At 38.3% G+C, this 24,328-nt stretch overlaps 1 protein-coding gene across 1 annotated transcript in view; it reads right to left on the bottom strand.

The window, feature by feature from the left end:
- gnai2a (guanine nucleotide binding protein (G protein), alpha inhibiting activity polypeptide 2a) overlaps positions 1 to 24,328 on the bottom strand; it is a 65,574-nt gene that overhangs the window by 39,764 nt on the left and 1,482 nt on the right. The gene's annotated exons all lie outside the window — the stretch shown is intronic.

The following is a 24,328-nucleotide window of genomic DNA, read 5'->3' as shown; positions in this document are numbered from 1 at the left end:
GACGTTATGGGATTTTGACGTTATGATAACCAAAGCAAAAATATCATGATTTCATGGTATCGCGATTACAGCTCTAAAATGCTCTAGCAACATACAGAATATTTGGATCAGTAGTAAACATGTATGTCGGGTTAAATAAATTAAATAATTGGATTCTAAAATAAGAACAAAAACAAATTGCAAACGATAGCACAAATGAATACAATAAAATAAAGAGACAAATTAAATAAACATGGCTTTAATTTTTTCAGGTGGGTCTAATAGTAGTATATTCAGGTAAGAAAAACTACTGAAATGAAAGTAATCAAATGTAAAATAACACTGGATTGTTTTCATTGTAAAAATAAATTAAATACAGATTAATGCTTTTAATTAAATGCTTACAATTAAAGTTACAAAAGTTATTCAGTCTCTTTGTCTTTTGTTCTTTGATTAACATGACAGACCGCAGCTGGTTTATTAGGCTGCTGTCACTATAAGAGTTTATGCACAGATCCAATATACTGTTACATCACATGCGTTTTCTCTCAACTATTTACGTTCCAAAACTGACTGTATTTACCTGAATACTTGGTGACTGACTGCTCACACCAACTACAGAGGGAGGGGTCGTGTTACTCTTACCCTGAGGGATTCCTGCACTTTCCGTCTTTGACAAGACATAAAAAAACAGCCCATACCACAGGAAAGGTATAACAGAAATTTTAGTTACTGAAACCGGTAACCGGCCCATGCCTACTTTCAAGCCACATATATATTTAGTGGCACATGCACCCTTAATCTTGGAACTGCTACTTCCTGCTATGAAACAAAACGATATAACTGAGCTCAGATCAGTGATGATCTGCTCAGATGCAGCAGCACCTGCTGAATGGTTTGGTGGAGAGGGCAGGCAGTATGCAACAGGAATACGGAGAGATTTCCTCCCGCTGCTCTAACAGAGATGGCACTGTTCGAGACCACCTTCCCCTGAACCTCACACGGCCCTCAACCCTGCTACTGCTTTATTTTCTTTCCTCTTCTTTTATTTATTCTGTTTCCTTTCAAGGTTTCTCCCTGTCTCTCAAATCCAGCTGATTACTGGACTCTTGAGAAACAAGGGAGATGGATGGATGGAAAAAAATAAAGAAAGAGAAATTATTGGGGGGTGGGGGGGGGTACAAAAAACAAACTTGGTCTCATAGGTTAAACTATCTCTCTTGCAATCATTCTTTAGAAGTTCTGTCATGCTACAGAAATGTAAAACAGATTTTGGTTGCAAGCAACCTCTATTAAAAAGAAGCACAGCTGTAAATTACATCATACACGGGCTATTAATAATACAAAGAATGCGTCTGGGAAGGATTGTGTGGTCTTGTTTCTTGTGCAGTGAAATAACAGCTTGCAAAAAAGGCACAAAGTGGTTCAAAAACTCCACAAAACACAACACTGCTTGAAGTCTGAAAGAGTTTCACCTCGCTGAATGTGCAAACAGCTGGCCGCAGTCAACACTTTAGTGAATGGCTGTATTATTGCAAACTCCCTTTTTTCCAGCACTCCATGCTTTGCACTTCAATTTTCTGCCTTTCTCCCTCTCTTTCACCCGCCTAAACAGGCCTGTTTGCTTTTAAAACAAACGTCATTGCGGTTTCATGGAAACAAACACTGCAGCTTGGCCTAGCTTGCCCTGCCCGAGTCATGTGTACAAAAACAATTACAGTAACAATTACATTTTAAAACATACGTCAAAAGCTAAATTAATGAAGCTTGATGCATAAACTCTGATGCATCCTCTGATGAATTTAGTGAAACTCTTATCTGACAGTGGCCAAGTGGCATCACAAAAGTGTCATTTCCAACCAACCTTGATGTAGCATAAATTATGTGTTAACAACATGATCAGCAATGGAGTTCCATTCCTTGAGAAAGATGCCCTGCATGTGAAATATAATATGCACAATGAGTCGAGATTGCAGATAAGTTCTCAGGGTCTCACAGTCTTCAGCGGTTACTGCATTGTACGATCGCTATCGCTGTCCTCCTTCGTTGTGAAAACACATCTACGTGCCTTTGTCTGAGGGCACAACAAACAGAGGGATGGATACGGTCATTTACTGAGCTATCAAGTTAAATCTCTGACATGATATAAGAGTGATGGAGGACATCGAGCTTGTTGAGCAACAAAAAAACTGAAGTGACTTAGCATTAAAGATCTACGATATGGATTGAGGAAAGTCCGCACAGGAAGAGGAAGAGGTGCGTTTCAAAGTGAGCGGGAGATGAAGTGAAGTTAAGATTGAGTCAAAGAACATCCGACCTGTATGACGACTTAAGTGTCTTCACTGGACGCAAGCTGCTCGAAATGACAAAAGACAACAGAAGCCATTATAATCAGTGACGCTATCTACAATGGATGCGGCGCAATTCGGCACGACACGACAAATCCCCAACAGTAAACTTATGCCAGTTCTGTTTTGGATGTATTCCAAGCACTCGTGCTATTTCTGACACAAAGAACAAATGGAGCGTTTGCTTTGTCGCGTAAACTGTAGACACAATGTTACTTTCTTCTGTGGAACACAAAAGAAGATATTTTGAATTATGATTTGACTCTTTATATCCACACAATGAGTCAAACACCATTGGACCAGTGTTGTTAATAGTAACTAAACTATTTAAAAAAAATCGAATATCTAGGCTAACTGAACTGAAATAAAGGTGAAATAAAATAAAAAAATATTAGATGAAAATCTTAAACTTAAACTATGTTGCCTTGGCAAATAAATGATACAAGTTTAATTTGAAGTGCTAAAATAAAAAAATAGAAAAATAAATAGTTAAATGAATAGTATGACAGAAGACCATAACATAATTTGGTAAAACTTTATTTTATAGTGTCCTTGTTACATATGTTACATGTGCTTACCATAGTAATAACATTAAATTATGCATAATTACATGCAACTAACCCTCAACCAAATCCTAATCCTACTCTAACCCTATAGTAAGTATATGTAGTTGCTTAAAATAAAGTATAACCCATAATTTAAGTTTTAAAAATAAAAGTTGAATCAAACTAATAATAAATATTATAATCATATTTAAATAATACTAAAATAACAGTGAACTGGACCCCGTTGACTCACTGCATGGAAAAAAAGAAAAAGAAAAGACCTTTTATTAAAGATCTTCAGTGCTCCACAGTAGAAATAAAGACATAGCCTACATGTTTGGAACAACAGAGTGAGTAATGACGCCTTCATCTTTGTGTAAACTCTCCACTTAGGAGACAAGATCACAAGCCTACCAGAAAATTATTTTAAAAGAAGTATTTTTAATTTTAGGAAGAGAAGAAAGGGAAGGCTGCAATACGCAAATTCTCCTACTTGCAAACTTCAAATCCCTCTCCGGCCGAGTCAACAGGAAATTGGCATCAATGACAAAAGACTCCTTTGCGTTGTCCTCTTCCATCATGAGGGTCAGCTACAGACATTGATAACCTTTACAGAGTCATACACTGTGACCAGCAAAGCGCTTTTAAATGCCACCCTATCCATCTTCACACGGCCCTCCTCAACAAATTGCACATTTATTAATTGGACGAAACAAGCTCAATGAAAGGAAGACAATTTCCAGAATTATAGAATAGTTAATAAATTAGAGAGTGCAGAAAAAGATCCGCAAAACAAAAACAATGACTTTTCCATCTTTAATTACATCTGAGAGACGACACTTTGGCCTGAGCCTCAGTGATAAATGTTTCTGTAGTCATTAAAGGAAGAGTATAACCAAGGTCCTAACCAAAATACTAAAATAAATATAAATATTCCTCTCACGACTATTTGGCAATGAATTCCAATGAAGCAAACCACTTTATTATATATAATTTCCATTAAGTTTCAATCCCATGCACTTTTTATGATCATTTTTCTCCATTCTGGTCCTAATGTTTCCAAATATGATTTCCAAATCTTGCAGACTTCCTAAAACATTGCAAAACTAAATCACTTCCTGTCGACAAGTGCAACACTGATTTATACAGAGCCAAAACTCCAGACTTGCATGTTTCATTGCCGCTTTTCAGGGTGAAAGATGGTGTCATGACTTTGCAGTAAAGTTCCTCAAAAATTGAAGTGAGATTCAGGTTGTTTTTCCATCAGGCACAGTGTTGGTTTTGTGTTAAACTTTTTGGAGGGCTGCATAGTCTTATTATACAATAAATTACAATGTGTTTGAAAGGCAGAAGACAAATCTTCTTGGGGTATAAACTAAAAGAAGGAACTATCTTTCCACAGTTAGCCAACAGAGTTCTCTGAAAGGATAGGGGAAAATACTGAGCATGTGGTTTGGTGTCTGTTATTCATTCATCATAGTTGATGCTTTTGGAGAGCTATTTGCTTTGGATCACTGCTAGGGGGAAACCGTGTCACTACTCAAAGATACTTCCTGCCTAACAGGAAGCTAGCGTGAAGGTTCCGCCCCAACCCTTCCTGTTCTGGATGCCAGTTAGCGTAGCACAGAATATCCGCCCTACATTAGTGTTTCCACAGCACTTTCCACAGATAACCATAAAAACGGTCACCTCTGCACCCTATTGTACCTCATTGCAACACAAGTTGGCGTTTTAAGCACCCCTGACTCAACAGAAAACTTGAACATAGGTCATGGCTGCTTTCTCTGCTCTTACAGAATACAATTGGACCACATCTTTCAGTCAGCTTTGGCAAACTCACTTCAGAGAAGCGATTGCCTCAAGCACAGTGCCATGATTAATGTGGACGGCCACCTTTACTCAACCTCAAGCAAAACATTGAGCAACCTGAGAGCGCCTGACTGAAGGACAAAGAGTGAAGACGACGAAGAGAAACAGACAGACATTCGACTTTCCATTGTTTCAAGGAGTTTGAGGCAAAGCGCCCAGATTTCTGTAATTTAAACAAGGCAATGCTGAAAATAAAACAGTCTCCTCAGCCCTTCACTCCAAGAATGCTCAAAACGCTACAGGAAAATACATATTTATTGCTTTTACAGAGGCATTCTTGCAAAGGGACTTTTAAGAATGTGAATATATTGCATACAAGCAAGTTTTATAATCATTGCACTTGGGTTAGTAACAGAATCTCAACTAGGACTAGAGTGCCACATAAAATGAAGGAAACAATTATCAATTTATTAAATAATAAATGTAAAAATTAAATGAAAATGTGTACATCACTTTTCAAATGGACAAATAGACATTTAAAGTTGCTTTACTGGCACTCCTAGTCCTCCATAGAAAATAGCATTCATACTGAGGGTGTACATGCAACATCACAAAAACTGCATCAAAATAAGCAAAAAAGTGACAGGAAATATGGTCAGGCCACTACCTCTATGACCTAAGGGATAGAGAAAATGATGACAGCAGAATTCCCTTGCAATGTAGCTTCCTATTAACATCCTGAAGAATTCACAGCATAACTTACAGATGATAATGACTTTGACAGTTGAAGTAAAAAAATAAAATAAAATAAAAAGCCATGTTTTCTGAATCAGAAGCACGTTTTATTAACATAAGCAATCTCTAAATTTCCAGCTGTTCATTAATTTCACTTCATGGAAGTTCTGTATCGACAGGCCCTTCAAGCCGGCTTTCCAGTAGCAGTATCCATGGTTACTAAAGCAAAGCAAGGAAAAGTCATTTCAGGAGGGAGTTCTGTGAATTTGAGGTGTGAGTCTCTGTGTGTGAGCCAGATTGAGATTCCAGTCTTCAAAGGGAAAGACTAAAAGGAGCTTAAGGGGGGTGGGGTGTAGGGGGGTGTCATTCAGGGTGGCAAAGTTGTACAAGGGTATCAAATAAATTACAGTAATACAGCGACAGATGACAAATATGTATGAGGGAACAGAGGACTAAGCAACCACCTAGAAACCTCCATCTAAAAAACCCTTTAGAGTACAAGAGTGCTCGGCCACTTTTCAATGGCCTTTGTTCTGGAAGTATTTCTCCCATTCGTTTTTTTCTCATAGGGCTTTTAAAAACATCTTTGTTAAAGAATTATAAGCCATGAACCAAACTAACCAGCCACAAGGTGAATCAAAACATTACAAACTTTGATTTGAAGCAAAAAAGTATTGAAAATCGGACCGTTACAGGACTACAATGTCATGAAGCATTGCGAATGACAATCGAAACTAAAAATGACAGAAAAATATAAAACTATTGATTTAAAAATGTTGATAATAGATACAGAAGCAAAATATTTTCAGTTTATTGCAAAACATGCACATAAATATTTCAGTAGTTTGAGAGTGTAGAGATTGACTCTACGTCATTCGCAGCGCTTAATGGGATCGGGAAGGCACTAAAGTGATCTTTTAGCGGGATTTTCTAGTCACGATTCTCTGATTGTTGGAGATTTCTTTGCAGAATCATGGGTTTTTCATTATTAATGTAGAAGAATTCATTTAGTTTTTCAACAAGAATTCCACTGATAAAACTTGATTATTTAAAAATAAGTTGAAATAAAGAAAACTGATGGCTTCAACAACATACAACAAATTAACAACATTGTAGCTCTTAGTAGGTCTGTCTTTAAAAGTTTATAAATTACTGTTGAAAATCAGTCCCGTTATGGAGAAAATGAATGGGATATTTACTTCCGGAACCTGACTGTTTTGCAATCTGATTATTTGATTGTCATTTAAGAAATATACGCAACTTACATCTGTGAGTGTGGATGAGAAAAAGAATGGGGCACTGGGTCATGTTAATGGCTGAATTTTGGCACTCATAGTGTCTCGTGTAGTTGGAATCACAACACTTTAACCTTGAATAGCTCAGGTTTCCAGCGCTCGTGCCGACTATAAAATGGGTCTTTTATTCCAGACAGCCCCAACAAGTTTTCCCTCTGGAACATATACAGCTCTCCTCTTACGTACTGTGTGTAATCACATGGTTTTCTTGCCCTTGCTCACTGTTTCCTGCATTTCTTTCATGTTTAAAGAACCTTTGCACTCAAGGCTTGGAATTCAATGGATGCAAGATCCTAAAGGAATAAGCGAACTGAACTATTCCTTCAAGATGCTTTCCGTGATGAGATTCTCTTACTTTAAATGTATGCAACTCTATAATTGTGGCTCACTGTCACAGTGTTTGTCAACTTAATCAAAGCATTTAGAAACCCCCAAAAATGGTTTTATATACACTATATTTTTCCCTTCTAACCACTTTCTTCTCTATAGACACTTCTCACAATCAGGTAGCTGTGTATCCTGCCATTATTGATCTCAGTGTCCCATCTCCTGCTACAGGAGTGGTGTGAAACACAGCTGCCCCAAGCTAATGATTAGCCCAGTGGTGGGGAAACAGCCCTGACACCGACTGTTCAAAGGTACAGGATAACTAAGAGGCACTATACTTAGGAAAACCTTTATAAACAATGTCATAAATATTGTGTGGCAGAATGGCAGAATTCACGGGAACTGAAGAGCATGAAACAAGATCAAAATGTTAAGGTTGAAGAGTCACACAACCGGGTTGAAATGGTCGTAAAAACTTGAGGGGGAAGCTCTCCACTGAATTACCTTTCACTCACTTTCTCTTTCATTATGTGGGTGGATCTTTGAGGGCTGTAAACGTATTCCTCTCTCTCTCTCTGAGGTTTTTCACAGTCTGCTCACGTTATGCTGCCCCACAAAGAGTCTTTCTGTGGCAGGGCACAAAACTACAGGCCTGCGGAGAACGACATAATTACAAATCACAAAGCCCTCAGTACTGCAGGCCAGCCCCAGCTGCATTCTGCACCCTTTCCAAACCCCAAACACACTCTCCTGCCATTCCTCTCTTGACTGACTGAAATCCCTCCTATTTTCTGTTTTACTACACGCTTTCCCTTCCCAGTAAAACCCAGGTCTCACTATCTTCCTAAATCATGCATGAAAGACTTCAAGGATCAGTTAGGGCCAAACAAACAACACACGTTTCAACACTTGTTTCGATTGCTTAGTCAGAACCAGAGCCCCCTATGGGTCTCTTTTTTACATTATATTATTTGGCTCTGAACTGCTGCATAGGGATGCACCCATATTAAAAGTCTGGATAATACAGATAATCCGTTAAAAAAAAATTGTGTAAATAAATTCAAAACAAAACTCAAATCAATAGGCATCACAGCATTACAATGTGTAGCATGAAAAATGGATTAGTTTTAAGATTTGCTTAAGATTACATTTAACAGTGTTATTAAATTATTAGATATTTTTATTAAATCTAATTAAATAGGCTATATAATAGTATCAATTAAATTATTAAATTATTATTGTTTAAATATTAACGGCAAAGGTAATCTTCATGTAAAAATAGGGGAAACAAGCATGCACAATTAAATATCAACTTATTTCAAATATCGATATAAAAAAAACAACCTGATATGCCAATCTCGAATCTAGTCCACAAAAAATGCTCTGTGAAAACGGCCTTATTATGATGAGATAAGTCCATCTATAAGCGGCAGTCAAAAAGAAGACTCAAATCACTCCATTCTCAAACTTTCCAAATTTTGCAATTCATTCCCCTGCATGAGTCATTTGTTATAAGTACTTAGCGCTGTTTTATCATCCTTCCTCATGAGTCCCTGTCTAATCAAACATCGAGGGATTTTTTTTCTTCATTGAGATGAAGGTCTTACTTAATCCAACTTCTAATCATCCTCTCAGCAGCAGACTGATGACAGCCGTGGTTGTCCGAGATAAGAGGGCACAGATTCAGGCAGCTGTGGCTCCGTACATGCACACTATCCACCACCTACACACATACTGAAAAAACATTGGGTTATCTTGAAAAAAAAAATTGACCGTCAGAACTTGTAGCAGTGTGAGTCAGACTGATGTTGCACCTGCCACACGTCTTGGATTAAAGCAGGAAGTTGAAAGCAGGAAGTGGTGCAATTTTGAAACAAATAAGGTATAACTGCAACCTCTCTAATGCAACTTCTTCGTTATACATCATTTTGGAGTGACCGTTTTGGGAAAAATGTCAATGAAGTGCCTTCTCAGCATTCTGAACTGGTTAAGAGGCCTGAGGCGGGATTGCAAGTCAGGTCTTCAAACGGTGTTTTCCCCAGTAAAATGATTGGCTGTTTCCTCATGCCTTGGGTTAAAAGAGGACAGGTATGACAGAGAAGACACAGGCTAATTGTGGAAAAAGCCAATTCTATTCCAGCATCTTGAAAATAAATGTCGGGACGGATATATACGCAAGCTCTCCCACCCAGACAGAGCAGATCAGTGGTGTACACTTAATTTCACATTCAATGCTTAATTACCCCAGGTCGGGCACTACAGTGGCTGTTATAGCAGCATTCATACCAATCCAAGAGCACTTTTAAAAGCGAGTCTTTCAATCATCCTTGTTAAAGAGCGAGTTCTACGTTCATTTCACATGCTTGGATTGGAATCATGACAGCTGTATCATTATCAAGAATGAATTTTAAATTCCACCGCATAATTAAAGTGGATTATGCAAGCAACAATAGTAGCAACTAGGCTTGCTGCGATAGTTGGTGTTACACTGTGTTCAGCCGCAACACTGGTTACATCACTTGCCCACTGCGGCTACGCTCCCCACCGTTGTTTTGATTTTTTATAGTAGCCTAATAAAAATAATTTAGTTCAGTTAGAGAACAGACACTACAATTAAAAACTGAACGCGTCTGCTCAATGCAGCGAGAGCCAAACAAGAGAGCCAAAAAAGCAGCAGGAATCAGTTCTTCGTAATCAGTTCAGAAATTCGTTTTGTTAATAAAGCCGTGCTTATTTATTTTGTTAATAAAAGTTCTATGTTTAATACAAACGAGTTTGTCATTGTATTGTTTTGTTGTTGTGTTTTTTTATTAAGAATAATGAACCCACCATTCAAGTAAATGCTACCCCCGAAAAGTAAAATGTGCACGGCCACACAGGCATTCATAACGGTGCGTGTTCACTGGCGCGGAGCAGAGCGAACGTTTTTAGTTAATTCCTATGAAAGTTGAGCGGAATGAACTGAAAAGGCTCGCTCAGCTCCGTGCCATGAGCAATTTAAAAGCGAGGTGAAAAAGAGGGAAAAACTTCAACGTCCTCCCCCCAGTGATACGGGTATTACCAGTGTTGTCGCACGTTGGTTAACTGGTCAGTCACATCCCTAGTGGCAACTATTTCTACATTTACTTAAGAAAATGTGAGTCATGCTTGCCAGTGTAAAACTACAATGCAAGGTTATTAATGTCTAAAAACATTCTGTTCCTTGAAATAAAATAGACGGTAACCGAAAAAATATGTACTAAAATAACTTAAAATAAAACAAATATAAAATGAATACATGTTTTTGTCCATCTAATTGTGTTTAAGGAAAGTAATTGCAAACCTTTCCTAAACAAGCCATATGCTTTGAGATATCATTCAAGTTCGTAGCACAATCAGTTTGGGTTATGCAATACTTTAAATTGGACAAATCACTAACCCCAACTATGAGCAACAGTAATAACATAGCTTATCAAACTAATTAACAACAATAAGGCTCAGAGTGTTTATAGCTAATGTTATTTGCCAATGACCAGCTCAGATTCATCTCAGATAATCACATGGATGTTTGGGAAAGTCCAGAAAAGGTCAAGAGTGTTTATGACTTACAACCGACACACACACACACACACACACACACACACACAAACATCTTCCAGCTTCTGCTGAGACTCTCGCATGAGAGCAGAAGCAGGGACTGCACATTTGTAGCACATCACAATTCCCGGGAGTGCAGCGTGGCACATGTAAATGTGTGTGCAACGGTTCTATAGGGCATTTCCGGGCACCATGCCCTGCCCGCTCCATCTTATCAGCTGTAGAGACACAGAATTGCCAGCTTTTATGAAAGGCTTCCTGAAGCTCATCTAATCCTCTGGCAGAACGGATCTACGCGAGCAGTACGTCAGCAGAGCTCCATCACAGAGCCAAAAGACAGTTACAATCACAGTTATGATTACAGATGTGTCAGAAACGACCCTAATCTTGGCATACTATTATTAACACTACTTGATTTTGTGTGTGTGTGTATTCAGATACGAGAAACATGATGGAAGTGAAAGGTTTTTCACATGCAAAAAAGACTGCACATGACAGTCACATAATAAATGTACTTCCTCTTTTCTTGTCTGCTTGCAAAACCATCATCTTATACCAGAGCATGAATATATGACTGAGTAGAGTTCAAACAAAGCTGTAGTCCATGAACACATCATTAACCTTATTTTAAGAAGTATACACCATTGAGACATCTTCCTTCTATATGAAATTATTAAGCTCAAACTCTAAAACATGACAAGTGAAACGAGGCACACGATAGAGATTGAAACTGTTAACGCAGTTTCACTCTTTTTTTGCGGACACGTCAAGTCTCTCTTGGCATTTGGCCGACTTTCAATTAACGTGTGGTAAATCGTCACATTTGCATAATAAGGATCATTGCATTGTGAAGAAGTTGCCAATATCTAGCTCTATTGGATAAACATTACCTCACTACAAAGTGAAGACAGAATAATCTGAATATAGGCCTGGTGATTGTTGTTAAACTTTACAGCATGATCAAATCCTTGTTTGAAATTGGCCAAACAACACTGAATTTAATCTTTAATATTTGGCCACTTTACAATAGAAATGCTACAGCCAATGTAATTAAAAAAAAAAAAAAAAAAAAAGAACATGTGGACATCAAAACATGCAAACTCAGAGTGAATGTTTAAACTTTTATTACGATGACGTACGATGAATATTGGAAATGGTGCACGTTGCATTCCCAGATGAACGTCATAAGCAACCGAAACTTACAGCATATGCAGAGATGGAGTTTGTTAACCGAGCTTCTGAGACGCGCTCCATGCATGTAAATGATAGCAGTGCAACACTACGCTTTGAAACACAAAGCGCGTCAGACTTTAAATGCATTCCCGAAATGCACATTATTGGAAACCCAAACAAACAGCACATGCAGAGACTGAGTTTGTGTGAAGCAGCATTTCCTGTGTACAGAGCTGCTCATATCCACTGGTCGAAACGTGAGGAACCGTGAGAGCCTTAATCTGGATCTAATTACATGGCAAGTTACCAAGCTATGGTCAATGCTTTATGGTAAATGATCTAGATGGTAAGTGAGTGTTCAAAAACTTGTTCAAATAATTGATGATTTTTGCTGTGGATTTGTCATAATGGCTTTAAATTGTGGGGGGTTTTACTCAAAATCGGGCCACTTGCAAGGAAGAGCTTGACAATTTGCCCCTGAATTACTAAAACAGGATGGGCGTGTAAGCTTCCTGTGGCAAATGAACAAAGGGATAGCACCAACCTCAGTCTCAGCATTGACTGAGACAAGCCAAAAGAGGAAGTGGTTTGGGGGACAGAGCAGGAAAGGACATCATTCCTCCAGCACCAGCTTTTTAAAACAGGGATTGAGAGACAGCAAAGTAACAGCTTCTGTGGTTGAGAATGCCATAAAGACACTCACTCACTCACTCACTCTCTCTCACACTCACACTCACACTCACACTCACACTCACACTCACACTCACACTCACACTCACATATATATATATATATATATATATGGCTGCTGGTTTTGTGTAGTATAACAGCATAACATAAATACAACAAACGTTGACTTTGCCATGCCACCAAAAATAACCATTTTGGAAGCCCGGGCTACTGTTAGTTGCCCTTGTGGACATTTACATTCTCCAGACTCCCCATGATAATTAAAATCAATGTGACTTGAACAGCTGAATTGACCAAATCAGGGAAAAGGGCCAAGCGAGAGGCACAAGCAGAAGTTGTGCCTGTTGAGCAGCCATTAAATCAAAAGTGAAAGGAAGACATTATACCAATTAAGGCTGAACATCAGCTATGGGGAGAGGACTGAATGTGTAAAAGAAATCAGGCACAGCATGGACCTGGAAACTGGATCCCACCACAATGCTAAACCAGAACGCCAGTGGCCACAAAATACATCTAAAGTAGGGATGTGCAAAACTACATTTCATAATCGACTAGCTGGTAGGTGTTTGTCAGCCTTACATAGCCCTGTGTTATTATGCTGGTCATATTCATAAACAGATTCGTCACGTGCTTAGGGAGTGTTTACATAAAGACAGTGACAGAATAGGACAAAAGTACGCAAAATAGAATAAAAAAAATCTAGATAAGCCTCTAGACTAGTCATTCTAGAGTGTATGCTAACACAGGAATGAGGGAGAGCATTCGTTGAAGACTACAGCATAAGTGTTTTCCCTAATGAACGTTTTGCTTTTGTGCATTGCACTGCAAACAGACACAGAGAATAGTGGGCCAGCATGAACGAGCAATAGACTAAAAAGGAAATGGGAGTTTCGGTGTTTTTCATTTTCACTCCCTCCACCCTGCACCTCTGAGACAGAGTTGGCTGATCTTTCTTCTCCCAAGCGGCTGGCACCATCTCTTCATGCCCCACAGTCCCAAGAACAAAGATCTGTGCTGCATCACCTCACCGTCTCACTCTCTTGTCAAGGTTTAACAAACCTGCCTCTTACGAAAATAAGAGAATCTGTGGCTAATTACAAGATGTAATAAACAGAGCAGTTCCTAACAAGCTTCTATAGCCGCATTTCCACCGCAGGAACTTTCCCCAGGAACTAGGAACTTTGGGGTGGTACTCGTTTACACTGCAGGAACCAGGGTCTAAATGAAGTTCCGGGTAAATAATTCCCCCTCCGAAAGTACCTACTCGCGAGGTAGTACTTTTTCAAAGTTCGTGAACTTTCAGGGGTGGGACTTGGGCACTGAACATGCTGATTGGTTGAGTTCATGCCGCATTTTGATTGGTTGACTCCACGCATCATTTTATTCAACCACTATCTGTTGCGGTGCCTGCAGTAACAGTCGACCTGCTATTCGAATCAACAATGGAGTTTAAAAAATACGACCGATGTACCGACAACGAGGTTCAGGCTTTATTAAGCTTAAATTCAGAAGATGAAATCCAGTGGGAACTGTAAAGTCGCGCGCAGTCCTACGTCACCAGACTATTTGCCTAATCTTCACGGTACTTTAGACCATGGTGGAAATGCGGCTAGCAACAGGTCTGAGGAAAAAAAGTTCATGGCACAAATTGTTCCGGGTAATTTCGGTGGAAACGTGGTTTAAAGGGGGGGTGAAACACTCAGTTTCAGTCAATCTCATGTTAATCTTGAGTACCTATAGAGTAGTATTGCATCCTTCATTTCTCTAAAAAGTCTTTAGTTTTATTATATTTATAAAAGAAAGATAGGCTGTATCGAGTCTTTCCGGAAAAAAACGAGTGGCTGGAGGCATGCCGTGTGGGCGGAGCGCCGATAGCTAACAACACACAGGCATTTGAAGCAGTTTTACTCACCGCCTGCGGTTCCAACGCACGACCGTGAACCTTTATTGTTGGGACTGCTCCACCCTTAAGCTGGACCTTGTTTATAAAACCTATGCAGCGCTGCCGATGATTGACTGTTGAAGGCAGCGCGTTGATGTGCGCGGTCTCGCTCTCCTCTGGTCGGGCATGTGCGCGGGCGCGCTTTTCCGAGAGAAATGCTCATATAAGGAGTTCCACTCTCGTCTACGTCATTAGATCCACGATCGAAAGAAACCAGCACGGAAGTAAGATTTTCGGCACAGAAATTCTCTGTTATTCGTCCAAAATATTTTTTTTAAACTTTGGCCATGTTTAGCATGAGAATCCATCTCTTTAACACTGTAAACACTGGGGATATTTTGGGGATATTTAATTTTATTTTATCAATCAATAAATTCCACTAGAAACAAACCTTGTTGTATTATTTTAATTTAATACTGTAAAGCTGCTTTGATACAATCTGTATTGTGAAAAGCGCTATACAAATATACTTGACTTAAACAACTCTGAATAGGCTACATGAAACACCATTGTACCCCCCCCTTTAAGTGTAGTTCAATGTATGTTGATGTTAACATTTAATGGAAATTGGCACAAAAGCAAACATCAAATGATCTCATACTTTGCCATCCCAATTCAGTATTAGAAATGAAAGATCACAGGCTACTTTATCAAATCTCCGGTATTAGATTGACTTTTAAATTAAATTAAAACTTGTTCTTTCAATAAACTGAAAAATGTAGACGTCAATCAGTCTTGTGATTTTACAGTCTGACTTTTAGAAAAGGCAGCAACATCAAATATGAGGGAAAATAGCTTGAAGTCAACATGAAATTACATTCGCAACCTATTTTACTTCTGTAATGCAATGTATTTCTGGATAAAAAAGGATATATAGCCTAATGAGAAAATGAGTTTTGGGAAAAGTAAACATTTTTTAAAGATTTTGTTTCAGGGATGTGTTGCATTGAACTGATCAAAAGTGACAGTAAAGACGTAAATTGTTACAAAAAATAATTTCAAATACATGCTGTTCTTTTAAACTTTCTATTCATCAAAAAAAAAAAATTAAATCACAAAAAATTAAGCAGCACAACTGTTTTCAGCAATGATAATAAGAAATGTTTCTTGAGCACCAAATCAGTATATTTGAATGATCATGTCATGTGACACTGAAGACTGGAGTAATGACAGTTAGATAACAGTTATACCAAATAGAAAAAAAAAAATCACAATATTACTTATTTTATCAAATAAATGCAGTCTTGGTGAGCATAAAATACTTCTTTTTTTATTTTTTTTTAAATGGTAGTATATATATAGCAGCTTGATTTTATCCATTGTTTTGATGGCAAGTAGAGTAAGATGTTTTCTCTATGGCCTGATGATTCATTTATAATAAGGCTAAATACATGTATTTTAGTAAGTAAATGGTGTCAATTTTCATTTCATGTTACAAATACAATATAGGCTATTACTCCAGATCCACAAGATAATAATCACCCCTGCTCATGCTTCTGTAAAGATCATGTTTGTTCTAGCCCAAGGAGACATCTTGTCAGCGTAACAATCCACGAATGAGAGGTTTCTGCCACAAGGCACATGAGCAGCCTACCTTAGTTATACACATCATAACCCCAATGTTCAATGAATAAATTAAGTTGGATACATAAGATGAAATGCAATCTGTCGGCCATTTCCCGAGGTAAAACAAATGTAAACCCACTATAGAGATGACCTTTCACCTTCCTGATGACGTTAGAGGTTATGAACTTCTGTTCAGTGCATTTCAGTAACCTCCGGTAAAGACTTTAGATAAGTCGCTTTTTCCACCATGTGCTTTCTCAGTCATCGCCGTTTACAATAGCTGCATGTCGTTACTGGTTCTTATGGGTCAGATTGAAGTAAACAAAGAGAGTTTTCTCTGAAGCGCTCAGTGATGCACTCATGCAGACGTTCGTTTACAGAATGGCAGGCACGTATCTGGTCTGTTTAAAAATACAATATATTCCATATTACAATATATACAATAAAAATACAATATATTCCATCACATATACAACAAGTTCCATCTTATGCAGCTTTAACTTCATGCATTCAAAGGATAGTAAAATATGCTGCACAACCATTTGCCATTTTTCATGTCAGCAAACCAGCAAAGAGCAGGTCTGCACAATGTCATCAACACCACCTTGTCCCACACAAACAGATGGCCGGGCCAGTGTCCATGATCCAACTCCTAATTTCCGGGCACCTCGCACATCTATGCCAACGTTCTCTTTGCTCTTACAGCAGTGTGACAGAGTGCTGTGTTCCCACTTAGAGGTGAGCAAAGCGAGCAAGCTCTGGTCCTGGTGTAAAATGGAGCCAGATGGACATTATTATCCAACGAGGGACAGTTTTCACTTCTCAAACCCTACAAGGAAAGCTGCTAAAGACCAAATAGAAAGACTTTAATCAAATCGGTTCAGAGGAGAACAGAAAAGGTCAGAAAGGAAAGTTGGGTTTGCGAGAGACTGCTTGTCTGTAAAACTTGTCATTATCATCAACACTATTGTTTTCCATCATGGATGTGAAAAGAATGTGTCTGGTTTTGGGGCGTGACTCGTGAGGGAATAAAATCTGAACACACAGATGATAGGCTACATGCACACAATGGGTTTGATCAACATCTATTCCTGAGTGTTTTTCTACAAAACACCACAAATTCTGTCATTGCTTACGCACTCTCATGCCATTTGTGATCACATCCATTCAAATAGAGCATGTCAAGATGGTTCACCAGGTTTCAATTCAATTTTTCACAATACATAGGCCTATTTCAAAGCAGCTTCACAGAAACTGCATGTTTCTACATTACAATTTAGAGTGATCTGTTATCAGAGGTGACTGTGTCAAAGTAATGTCCATATTTCAAAAATCTAAAGTTCTAAGATAATACAAACCATGAAGGTAGCTAATATTCATGTATTCATTTATGCAACAATGATCTAATTATTACAATATATAGTACATCTTTGGTTTGATGTCAATGACTCTGAAATCTCACTTTGAGTCCATTTAAATATAGCAGCAAATAAAGTTTGACACCAATGCCATATTACCATTAAACTAATTTTCTTTAGAAAGCAAAGGCTATTTTATAGTCACTGATGTCAAACTTGCCGCTATATTTGAATGGACTGGACTCAAATGTGAGTGAGATTTGAGAGCTAGGGCGGAAAGGAAGACTTTCAGTGAATACATTTAATTTCAGTCTGATCTTCATACAAAGCTGTTACAAATGATAAAAGCTGTTAATGCATGATAAAATCCCATGAAGCATTCAGCAGATTAGCCTACAGAGAAAAAGAGCAGTTACCCTTTTTGCACTTGCAAATTTTAATAACCACTATGAGATTCAGTAATTTAGTGGCTGAGATTAATCAAACTGATAGAAAGCAAAAACTATTTAAAGCATATCGAGGTATATGCATAAGCATAGACTAACAGATTAATTATACATTCACAAGCGCCAAGTAAAAACACTGATGAAAGCCCCTTTAACTCATATATCACTATATCTTAGTGATAGAAAACTGGTCAAGGTTTTTCTGTGAAGATACACTGTTTATACTTTGGTACGAAACGGATCACTTAAAAAGTTAAGCCACTTTTTATGGAATATAGCCTATTAAACAACCCTTGACCTCACCAACAAGCAACTTCTAGGAATCCAGAAGACTTTCTAAGTAAGTGTCATACTTCACTGCCCCACAGTTAATGTTGAATAAGTTCAACAATGCGCTGGTCCTCTAGCCAGGTTACTGAAAGGATTATTTTGAAAGCAAAAATAATGCAAAAGCAGCAAAAACAATGGCTACGTTTACATGCAACCAAATAATCCATTAGTAATCAGATTGACGGCTCAATCGGACTGAAAAGCCATCATGTAAACACCTTAATCGATCAAAAAGAAATTTCTATCGGATTGAAAGGGGTGGTTTATTCCTTTTCTAATCCGATCCAGAGAACATGTAAACAATTGATCGGACTGAAAACCGAAACTGCGCATATGCAATGACGTAGAAATAGCGTAATGACGTATGACGTGTGGAACGGGCTGCTCTTCCTGTTGAATAAAGTGTCACATAAATACGTCATTCTAAAATCATCTGTGAAGTGGAGCTGGACAACGTCCCACCAGACCTTGTTTCGGATTCTCATCCACAGACGACACGGCACAACAGTTCATATGCTCATTATGCTCCAAATTATGACCAGAAATGGATAAATATTAAGTCTGCTGTTTAAAACAAATAAAGAACCAATGTAGGAGAATTGTTATTATGTGCAAACTGTATATTCGTGGAGTGTGCGCATGTCAAAAAATCTATTCCTATTTGAATTTTTGACATATAAACGTGCACATCAACCTGATCGCATGTTTAGCGTTCATGTAAACACTACATTCAGATTCATCAATTGGAATGAATTCAGTCCGATTGAGACAAAAGTTGTGCATGTAAACATAGCCACTGTGTCGGAGCAAAAACAATTCTGGAGCCAAAGGACTCAATGAGCATTCTGACCTTGCTTTGAGGAAATACTTGAGAACATTGTGACGGACCATTGAGCTTGCCTGACATAAAAAATCTTTTGAGGACAGATGCAGTTTGATTTCATCAGTCTGATATGCACTGCTCATCAGAGCATGCAAACTGGCGAGAAGGGCATTATAAGGCCATTTTTCACATTAGAATAGCTTAATAATCAACTACTTCCAAACCCAAAATTAACAAGAGCACAAAAGTTAGGGAAAGTTTTCCAAATTCTGTAAATGGTTTGTTTTGAGTCTAAGTTCAATCTAGTGATTTGAGCTAACTGTGGTCCTTCCATGTCTTTGGTGGATAGTGACCAGACCAATAAATATTAAATATCAGACCTGGATAAAATACATGAAAGCCTACTTACTGTACATAAAATACCCAAAGAACTACATCTGTTGCTTGGTGTGCATGTGCATATTTGCACAAATTTTATTATAACAAGCTACTCAATCTTTGATGAAAAAATCTTAAGATGATTTCAGAACAACAAAACTTTAATTTCGTCATGCGTATCAACTCACTGCAACGTCCAAAGATCAGATCTATCAAGCCATTTTCTAAAAATGATGTTTCTTTAAATTTACTTTCTGTTCTTTAGCTTGAATCACACCAGGCAGGATTCAAAATCAGGTCTGCTGCCAGAAGAGTGTGCGCTCTACTGACCAGGCCACGCCCCCTATGTGTCATGATTTTTTTTTAATCATAATCATCAGGTCACCCTATCAGCAGACCAGAGAAGAGACCTGCCAAAAGACAGATATAAACCATGAACGCAAATGCTAGAGACCAAAGTAAATATAAACAAAACCCAATACCCCTCACAATATCTTCTGCCCAGAGGAAAAGCAGGGCATTCCATCTCCATTACTAAAAATGCAGAATAAGAACCAGACACAGCCTTGTCAGTAGCAGTACAAGAGATCACACACACACATATCCACCCAGCCTGCTATTACTATAATCATACAGTGGAGGCCTTCAAACCTACATTATAACTATACACCACCAAACATAATAAATCAGCTCATTCTTGCAACTAATTATAAGCATAATCATCTGGGGCCAGATGCATTTAACCTGCCTTTAGACCCGTGACAGCGGAACCTTAAACAGACCGGCCGGCTTTTTCCACTAAGCGATCAACATTGAAGGCAAATAAGGTGTGTAAATGCACAGCGTGATTTCCATGTGGTGAAGGACCATTACAGCCATGCTGACAGGAGACAGTAACAGTTCCAGTTTGCAGTCATCTTTCCAGCCCAAAAGGGCTTAATGGGTTTTTGTGTCTGTTTGTTTGTTTTGGGGCCTTTTGCCAAAAGCCTGTCGGCATTTATATGTCAGTACAGTAAGAGTGTGAAAACAAAACAGCACACAGGATGAGCGATTGTGTTCTGGGAGTTATCCTCGCTCTATTTATCACCATCAACGCTATTAAGCCCGGTGGCTAAAGCAAAGAGGCGAAAGCATGCATCAGTTAAACAGGTTCTGTTCAAACCTATTAAATGGGATCAGGGAAGCATCACAGATGCAAAAGCATGCTTGACTATGTTCTTTTGCAATTTGACAAGAGTAAAATTACAGCGCAGTGACTCCAGAAATAATTCAACAAATTAATTTAAACATGAAACATTACTCCTTTTACATGACTTTTCATGCATTTAACCCAATAAGAACGAAAGTACAAATTTCTTGTACACTCATGCTGCAAGCAAAGGTCTGGAGATGTTCAGACTTGTCTGTGCATCAAGGATGATGAGTGCAATGGCACAAATGAATATTTCCCTCAGCCAGTAAAAGAGGAAAACAAAGGCAGTTAGAACAATACAGGTCTAAAATAAATAAACAGAGCCATGTGCTGGAATTCACTGTGAAACAGTGTTGTTTTTGGCAGCCCTTTTAGTTTTAGTCTTAGTTTTAGTCTTTTGGACGAAAATGCATTTTAGTTATAGTCACATTTTAGTCACTTATAAACTTGATAGTTTTAGTCAAGTTTTAGTCGACGAAAACGCAAAAAGGTTTTAGTCAAGTTTTAGTCAATTTTAGTAAAAAAAAAAAAAAAAAAAAGTAGTCTTTAACAAATTAATTTAGGTTAAAAAGTATTGGAAATGGGCTTAGGTTTGACAGGTTGTAGCAAGTGTTGCAATTCATAAAACAACAGTTAACCTTAAAACCTTTGCATAATAAACTAGACTTTCTCAATGATGGAGATGCAGTGCTGCCAAGCTGTACTTCATTGTCGCATTGGGCAGAAACCTTTTATCCCCATATTTCAAGTTATATTTTTTCCATGAATTGATGCTCTTCAAAAATTTCAGCACATTGGCTATTTTCACCAGTAATCACAGTAATAAAGGAATGGTTTACAGTTTAAACCGCAAAAAACTTTGAGCTACTACAAAATTACACACAGATAAAGGGGTAACAGTGGAATCACTGTTTTACTCCAAAAAAAATCAGGAATACAAGCATTCTTACTTTGGCAATTGTGGCTTTATTATAGGCTATAATTAGTTAAATAATAATTTATGTTATAATTTATGTTATAATCTAAGTTATATATAATTCTATATTACTTTGTGCCAATTAGCCTACTAAACTCTCTCTCGCGCGCAGACCCACTCGGTCTCTCTCGCGTACACTCGGTTTCTCTCGTGCGCAGACACACTCGGTCTCTCTCGCGCACTTTCGGTCTCTCTCGCGCACTTTCGCTCGCTCGCGCAGTTCGTTTCGCTTTTGTCCAGTCCGGCGCCTCATATCGAAGATGTGTGGTGAGTGACTCGCTGCAGCCGCAGCCGCAGGTGTGTTGTTGTTGTGTGGAATCTGGTGCGCGGCATGGCGGCAGCCGGGTGGTGGGCGTACCCAAAACAAGGATAGGAAGTGGCAGCATTGCTGATACTTTTTTAGCTAAAAACAGACAGATTTCACGCAAAATAGGCAGAAATGACATGCATTGTGAATGTCAGACTTATAATCATTTTCGTTCCGTCTCGTCTCGTCAACGAAAACTCGAAAACGTCTCGTCATGTTTTAGTCACCTTAGAGCCATTTTTAGCTAGTCATCGTCGCGTTATCGTCATAAAAAAAAGGTGCGTCAACGAAATCATTTCGTTATCGTCATCATTGACGAAAACAACATTGCTGTGAAAGATTAAATTTGATCAAAGTTCAGAAAACTTAAAGGGTAAGCCCAGCTAAAGAATCATTCCTGGAATTAAGAGGAACAAAAACAAAGAAAAGTCTGCACAATTTTATTGTTAACGGAGTTTCAGAAAGACGTTCAAAGTTAAAAGCCTAAACTCAGAGCTCAGGGAGCCTGGAAATACAACTTTTCCCTACATCTGCCTCAAGCTAAAAATAGTCCATCATTCATCCAAGCCATGCAACACTCCCCTCTGAACCAAAAGTTTGACTTTGGAAAGACCAGAGGGGTGGAACAGAGGTTGAGACATCGGCCCGTGAGAGACTGACCACGTCTTTTCCAAACTCAACCAACTTTTCCAAACCAGAGGTCTTTTCCTGGCATTAGAAGTAGTTTTGGGATTAAAACGCAATCATTTTGAGAAACTGGTGGTGATTCTAGGGAATAAGATTGTATGTGTGCCCTAAAAACCTAGTATGTAAAATTCTGTTCAATGTTGTAACTCGTTACTTATAAAAGTGGGAAGTGACTTGTCTATATGTGCGTCATTTAAACCTCCTCAGAGTCAGACAGTGACTCAAATCCCTAACCTAGTGTTTACTCTCCAGATCTGCTATTAAAACACAGCCCACTGAGAACTACAATTAAATGTTGTAACTGACAAGGGAAACATTATTAGGATCGTTCATGGTTACTTAACGGAGTAGGTAGGTAGGTGTCCTGCAGACTGACAAGAAAACTAGAATAGAAAGCTTAAAATTAGGGTCTAAATTTATTACTCAAATTAAAAGTTGAATTGGAAAAACTCAGCGGGAACGTTACCATCATACATTTCTATGATACCTAAAGATTCTCCATAGCACATTTGAGGAATATTTCTCACATAAAGATACAAAACAAAACAAAATTAAGGAGCAGAATCAAAATGAGTTTTCAGGTTTTTGTGACTGGCATGGAAAATGGCTCATCTTGTGTATGATGCTGGAAGTGTTTATCATACATATGAAAGGAATAACAAAATTTTTGATGGGATAAAAATACACTAAAATGATTCAGACAATTGGCAAGCTTAATGCCTGTAAGAAATATTCGTATTTCGTGCTTTTTAAATTCACCCTCCACTAAAGAGTTAATTTTGGACACTAGTGTTTGAAATCCAACTTGCTTGTGTTTGAGAGACAAACACCATCATGAAAGATAACTAACAGGTTTTGTTTGACATATGAAATGTGAGAGAGAAGAAAACGTACAAAATGACTGCTGTTCACAACGTTGTCTCCCTCGCATATATTTTTTAAGTCAACGCAGTGGTATGCCAAAGCAATTTTCTGAGTTCATAAAGTAAAATTCAAAAGGCTTTAGAACATACAATAAAAAGCTCCACACCAAGTATTTCATTTCCCAGCAAGAGTCCTTAGCAAACACGCAAAGCAGTACAACACACAACCCCTGCCAAAAATGTACTTTCAACACTTTCTTTGGTTCAGGGTGCATGTTCCAGGCTTCTGTTTGGGCTTGAAGCCTTCCAAAAACATCCCCCCACAGAATTCCTGCATTTCTGTCAAAACACAGTTCGGACCAGGCCAAAGTGCATGCTGAGTGTGAGTGTGTGTGGCCATGCTGCACCACAAGGGATGTTGAGAGTGATCACAGGCACTGTCAAAACATTCCCTCAACCTCTCCCCTCAGTCACACTGAAACAACCAGTTTCCAAATCTTTGACGTACTTATGTTTTTCTGTGATTGAGAAACTTTCATACATACACTACCAGTCAAAGAAATGTGGAAACACTACAGTGAATTTGTTTCTCATGGTCTTTTACAACTTTTTGATCTAAATTTCATCCTTACAATGGATGATTTGGGTCAGATATTGAAAAATTTGTGGCATTTAAAGGGTTAGTATAGTTATACCATAATTTACTCACTCTCAAGCTATCCTAGGTGTATATGACTTTCTTTTTTCAGTCAAACACAATCCTGTAATCTATAAATATGGATATTTTTCTTACGAAAACGCATTGCTTTGCTTCAGAAGGCCTTTATTAACCCCCCTGGAACCGTATGGATTACATTTATGATTATGCTTTTTAGGGCTTCAAAATCCAAGTTACCATTCACTCCCATTATAAAGCTTAGAAGAGCCAGGATATTTTTAATATATCTCTGATTGTGTTTGGCTGAAATAAGAAATTGATATAC

The sequence above is a fragment of the Squalius cephalus genome, assembly GCF_949319135.1.
Source record: "Squalius cephalus genome assembly, chromosome: 22".
NCBI classification, from domain to species: domain Eukaryota; kingdom Metazoa; phylum Chordata; class Actinopteri; order Cypriniformes; family Leuciscidae; genus Squalius; species Squalius cephalus.
Note: the sequence above shows the minus strand (reverse complement) of the source record. Positions and strands in the feature narration are given on the sequence as shown.